Source organism: Rhinoraja longicauda, chromosome 20 (genome assembly GCF_053455715.1).
Source record: "Rhinoraja longicauda isolate Sanriku21f chromosome 20, sRhiLon1.1, whole genome shotgun sequence".
NCBI classification, from domain to species: Eukaryota; Metazoa; Chordata; class Chondrichthyes; order Rajiformes; family Arhynchobatidae; genus Rhinoraja; species Rhinoraja longicauda.
In genome coordinates, this window is record NC_135972.1 from 33,197,586 (window position 1) to 33,203,585 (window position 6,000).

Genomic DNA, 6,000 nt, shown 5'->3' on the forward strand with positions numbered 1-6,000 from the left:
AGTGAAATCAATCCAATAGAATTACTGAGGTATCTTAAATCATTTGAAAGGGATCAAGAGCAGGAGATGAAGTGTGAAAGTTAATGGCTGTTTTAATTACATTCCACAGTGTGTATGTTCCAAAAGATTATCGTGAAGCAAAACAAACGTTTCTTTAAAGAATGTGATTATTGAAGACGGTTTAATCAAAGCTAGAAAATTTGGGGGTGGTCTGTTTTCTTTTTGCCTTTATGCACAAATCAAAAAGATTTTAAAAAACAGCAAAAAATTGGAAAAGCAAATGGCGTATTAGATATAATTGCAAGCAAGGGAGTAGAAGGGCAGGGAAATATTGCTGGAATTAATGATAACATTTCCTTACCAAAGGAAGAAGGTACTTGCAAAGTACTGCCAATCTGAAGTAAAAGCTAAACTTGGAAATACTCAGTTTAAGTGGAGGTCACCGTGAGCCAGAAACAAAGTTGTTTCAGGTCAATAACCTTGTCAGAACTGAAACTTATATTTGCCTAAGAGAATGATCAGCCATGATCACATTGAATGCTGGTGCTGGCTCGAAGGGCCGAATGGACTACTCCTGCACCTATTGTCTATTGTCTATTGGTGGAACAAATGTTTATCAGATTGATTTATTAGATACGAGGTCTAGGCCATGAGGATAGATTAAGTAGAATGGACAGGCTCAGGAAAGTTTATAACGGAGGGATCTAGGAGTGCAGTTATATAGTTCCTTGAAGGTGGCGTCACAGGTAGATGGGGTGGTCAAAAAAGTTTTTGGCACCTTGGCCTTCATCAGTCAGAGCATTGAGGATAGAAGTTGAGAGGTCATATTGAAATTATATAAGATGTTGGTGAAGCCGCATTTAGAGTATTGTGTTCAGTTCTGGGCACCATGTTATAAGAAAGATGCTGTTATTTTGGAAAGGGTGCAGACCAGATTTACAAGGATGTTGCCAGGACCCAAGGGTCTGACCTATAGGGAGAGGTTGAGAAGGCTGGGATTCTATTCCCTGGAGTGCAGGGAGATGAGGGCTGATCTTATAGAGATGTGTAAAGTCATGAGAGGAATAGATCGGATGGACGCACAGAGTCTCTTGTCCAGAGTAGGGGAATCGAGAACCAGAGGGCATAGATTTAAGGTAAAGGAGGAAAGACTTTATAGAAAACTGAGGGGTAACTTTTCCACGCAGAAAGTGGTGGGTGTATGGAACGAGCTGCCGGAAGAAATAGTTGAGGCAGGGACTATGGCAACGTTTAAGAAGCAATTAGACAGGTACATGGATAGGACAGGTTTAGAAGGATATAGGTCAAACACAGGCAAGAGGGACTAGTGTAGATGGGACATGTTGGTTGGTGTGGGAAAGTTGGGCCAAAGCGCCTGTTCCCACACTATGACTCCATGACTCTATGTCTGAGATGAGGGAGAAATGTCTCAATTCAAGAGACCAGAAATCCTTGGCATTCTTTACTTCAGAGGCTGAGGCAACTCAGTTAATAAAAGTGAGATCAATAGAGATTTGAGCTCTCAGGGATTCTGGGGAGTGAAAGGAAGGTCAGGACAGTGAAATTAATGTCAATGGTTATGATCTTGCTGGACAGCAGGTAGGCGCCAAGGTTGTGTTACCTCCTGCTTCTTTTTCTTTTGTCTTTTAACATACAAGGTAGTGAACCTAATCCAGGTCAGACATACAATAGTAAAACCTCTTCCAAAACAACCTATGTCTTGGTGAGATGCTTCTAATCTACCCTTTTTCTGTTGGTTAGGTTAAAATTGTCCCATCCCCTAATATTACTTCGGATATATATTTGGATGTCAACAGTAATTTGAGTCAAAATCAGGTTTGTCTGAGATGTCTTACACAGTGCAGAGATCTGTGACAATGGTCCATGTATTGACCTCAAAATATTCGAGTTAGTGGTGCGTCGTAAAACTCTGATAATCTGGCACCCTTGGTGGTGATGCCAGGTTAGCAGATTTCCCAGTCTATTGGATGTTAACCAATTTTAATTTTAATTTAAAAAAACATATAGCATAGTGCATAATACATTTTTGAGTGGACCCAGTGCGTGTAAAAGAGTGGGAATCTGTCTGGTGAATTTTACGGGAGCACAAGAGGGCCTGGTGAATTTCAATATGCAGGTTTCAATTTGTTAATCTCTCTGAAACATATAAGCACTCTAGTCCATAATCAGACCGACCCATGTTCCTGATCCCAGTGTTCTCAACCCTGATCTCAGCTTCAGTGCACACTCCCAGGAATACATGGCTGAACTCATGAGAATGCACATAGTAGGTGTGTGAGCACATCGTATACCCACGAGTTAAGCCAAATGCCATACCATCAGGATGTACAAATGATGGGATTCTGGATGATTGGAGTTTTACAACATGCAAGCACACCACAGCTTTGAAGGAGGGAGAATAAACTAAATTTATACTATAAATGAAAGTACTGTTTCAGAACTCAAGATACTTTTGTAAAAAACACACGTAGTTTCAAATAATAAAGACTTTTGAAAAGTAACATTTTGTTTGGCCACATTTAAATTAAGATTAAATAATCTTGTAGAAAAATAATTACTCAAGCACTTTACTCAAGGCCAGAGGAGGTAGTTGAAGCAAATACTATAACAACATTTAAAGACACTAGACCAAGTGGACCCGTTGAGCCCAAACCTCCTGCATTGGTGCAGCACCCTCTCCTCCCCCCTCTCCTCCTCCCCCTCCCTCCCCCCTCCCTTCCCCTCCCCCTCTCCCTCCCCCTCCCCTCCCGCTAACCCTCCTTCCCCTCCCCCACATTCCATCCCCTATCCTCACTCCCCCCCCTCCCCCCTCCCTCCCTAGGAGATAGATTTCTTTAAAATCTGAATAACTTAAAAAATATAACACCGATTTCAATGAAACTTCTTCCATTAGCACCAAAGGGACAACGGTGAGTAAGGTGGGCCTAAAATTGTCACGTTATCGTGTACCGTTTTGGCTGTAGTGCAGGAACAAACAAACAAACAAACAAGAGTTTTAGTATATAGATGTTGACAGGCACATGGACAGGAAATGTTTCGAAGGATATGGCCAAACACGGGTAGGTTGGGACATTTACAGTAGAAGTGTCTTGGTTGACGTAAGCCAGTTAGGCCGGAAGGGCCTGTTTCCATGCACTACGCCAATATGACTTTGTTCTTTTATTTATGCTTTCAGATTTGTGAAGAAGGAATTTCCCGTTTCTTGGTGATGAAAGCTGCCAATTTAACAGATGATACTGCAATTGATAGTATTGCTGTGGGAAGAACAATAGCCTTCAGATACAGTAGATTCTTTGTGAAGATGTGTATATAAATCTTTCAAACCCAGATATATGGTGTACATCATGCTGTAAATGATTGTGAAGTTTTAGCTAAGCTTAGCATAGCTTAGAACAAAATGGCACAAGGTTCTTTTGACAAGTAATTAAATGCCTCTGTTGTAAGTCATAGTAACTGTTACAAGTTAGATTTTTTCTTTTAAATGAGAGAATCTAACTTAGAATATGGACAGAGTTTTTCCCCATTTAAAGACATCTATATTGGCTTGTGTAAGTTTTTCTCTTGGATATAATTGCAATGCTATAAAATACGCTTGTTTTCAAATAATATTTCTTAAGAGAATTCCAAAGAAATATCAGATTTTGAAATTATAATTATTTTTCACATATTAATGTAAGATTTTATTTTTCCAATCAGTCTCCAGTTTATTAAAAGTCTTGTGCCTAAACGTAAAAGCCAAGTTCAAGCTATCTTGTGAAACATATTTGGACATGCCATTGTAATGTTGTTTAAAGAAAGTGGGAGTTAACACATTGATTGACTCAATAAAATGAGTCCAAGTTGTATTGATTATTCAACCAACTTTAGTGCAATCTCTCCAATTCCTCCACCTCTTCAACTGAATGATGTGAAACACGTGATAAATCACCCTTTAACGAGATTCCTTCCCTTTGGCATTATTACCATTTTCAACAACAAATATTGCAAAACTCCATTTGAAGCAGTTCTCTTTCTTCATGTTCATTTGAGCCTCAGTTTACCAGTTTGTGAAGTTGGGCCTATATCTGATTACTGCAAATGTTATGTAGAGACTATGCAGTTTTTTTATAGAAACATTTATCATTGCTTGATGTGTAATGGAAAGTTTACATACTTGGCTACACTTACATACAAGGAACCAAATCAAAACATCACGTGTCCACTGATTCATGGGATACTGAATTGAAAAAATATATATTCACAAAGAATATTGAATGCAAATAAAGAACGCATTCATCACATTGAGAAATACAAATGTAACCACACAAAAATCTTCTTTATATACTAGATTGTGCGAGTTGAATGGATTCACTGTTCACTAAATTGAAAGGTGCATGGAATCAGCTGAACTAGCATTCCACAGATGCTTTCCTTTGTTAATTTCTTGTGGGCTGCCAATTGAGAACAAGTAGATGCCTATCCTGAAAAATTGCATTTCTGTTAAACTTAATAATTTGGGCTCATGCGCTAGTGACATCTACACTGACAGATTTAATTAGCTGGTCTTGTTGCTATTAGCTTATTCGGCAATATTTAAAAATAGATTTAAAAAACAGCTTTGAAAAGAACATTTCTCGAACATTTCACGGTGGCACAGCGATAGAGTTGCTGCCTTACAGCGCTTTAGCGCCAGAGACCCAGGTTCGATGCCGACTAGGGGTGCTTTCTGTACGGAGTTTGTATGTTCTCCCCGTGACCGCGTGGGTTTTCTCCGAGATCTTCGCTTCCCTCCCACACTCCAAAGACGTACAGGTTTGTAGGTTAATTGACTTAGGTTTGTTTACTTGGTATAAGTGTAAATTGGCCCTAGTGTGTGTAGGCTTGTGTTAATGTGCGGGGTTCGCTGGTCGGTGCAGACTCGGTAGGCCAAAGGGCCTATTTCCGTGCTGTATCTCTAAACTAAACTAAACTAAACTAAACAATGCCGTTGTTTTATGAAGGAGAATAAATATAACGAGTGGCAAAAAGCTACTCAAAGATAAAAAAGACAGAGTCTTGGAGTTACGCAGCGAGTCAGGCAGCATCTCTGGAGAACATGTGTAGGTGACATTTCGGGTTGAGATCCTACTTCAGACCCTACTTCAAGATAAATCCTGCAGGACAGATGAATTTAACGTGAGATGTTTTTTGTTAATGGATCTAATTCGAGGTTCCTTTGATTATATAAAACTCTCTACATTATGTTTCCAAAATGAAGTTTGTTCTCCTTCTTCCTACACAAGCCCAACTAAGGACCAAAGCAATTTTCTCACAGCTAGATCACCTATAGCCCTGACGTTACACACAGTTTTCAATGCAGTTTTGCAGCATTCAACCTTCAGAAAGAAGAAAGCACTCATTTTGTTGTGGATGGAATCTGCTGTAAAATGTAGCCTTTTTATTTCTGCATGGTCCTACAGTTAGGCAAAAAAGATTCATACATTTACTGGTAGCAGATAGAAATATATCTCTGCAAATCCCAAAATATATGTACAATTCTATTAGTTTGAAATTTGCATTTCATTTTGATTGCATAGAATTGTTTGAATTCACGTGATAAAGATGAACAATTGTGCTCCATTTTTTTTCATTTGGTTTTCCCTTCCAAACTTGGATTTAGTTAGAAATGAATATTCCTAACCTGAAGTACTGATCTATCAATGTGTATGTGAATGATTATAGTTTACTGTTGTTTTATGTAATCCATAAAGTGTTTGATGCAAATGTGTAAGATGTATCTCAAATAAAAAATCTAATTTTGTAGTGTTTTTATTATTTCATTTTCAGTGTATGATAAAACTTTCGATAGTTTAAAATAACTGTATTAATCTCTAAAAAGAGATAGAAATTTTGTTGGCTCCATTGGTATGCCTGTGTCTGTTTGCTTTATTGATTCCTATTTTGCCAGGAGCCTTTTTTTTCAGTTATCATAATAGCTTAGAAATTGCACTGCACAAAATA

The 6,000-nt window shown here is 38.4% G+C and overlaps 1 protein-coding gene across 2 annotated transcripts in view; it reads left to right on the forward strand.

The window, feature by feature from the left end:
* The window catches only part of lin7a (lin-7 homolog A (C. elegans)), an 88,934-nt gene extending 83,134 nt beyond the window's left edge, over window positions 1-5,800 (forward strand). For both annotated transcript variants that reach the window (XM_078417373.1, XM_078417372.1), the window contains exon 6: window positions 3,197-5,800. The gene's annotated coding sequence lies outside the window, so the exon portion shown is untranslated. The remainder of the gene's footprint in view (window positions 1-3,196) is intronic.
* The last annotated feature ends 200 nt before the right edge of the window (window positions 5,801-6,000 follow it).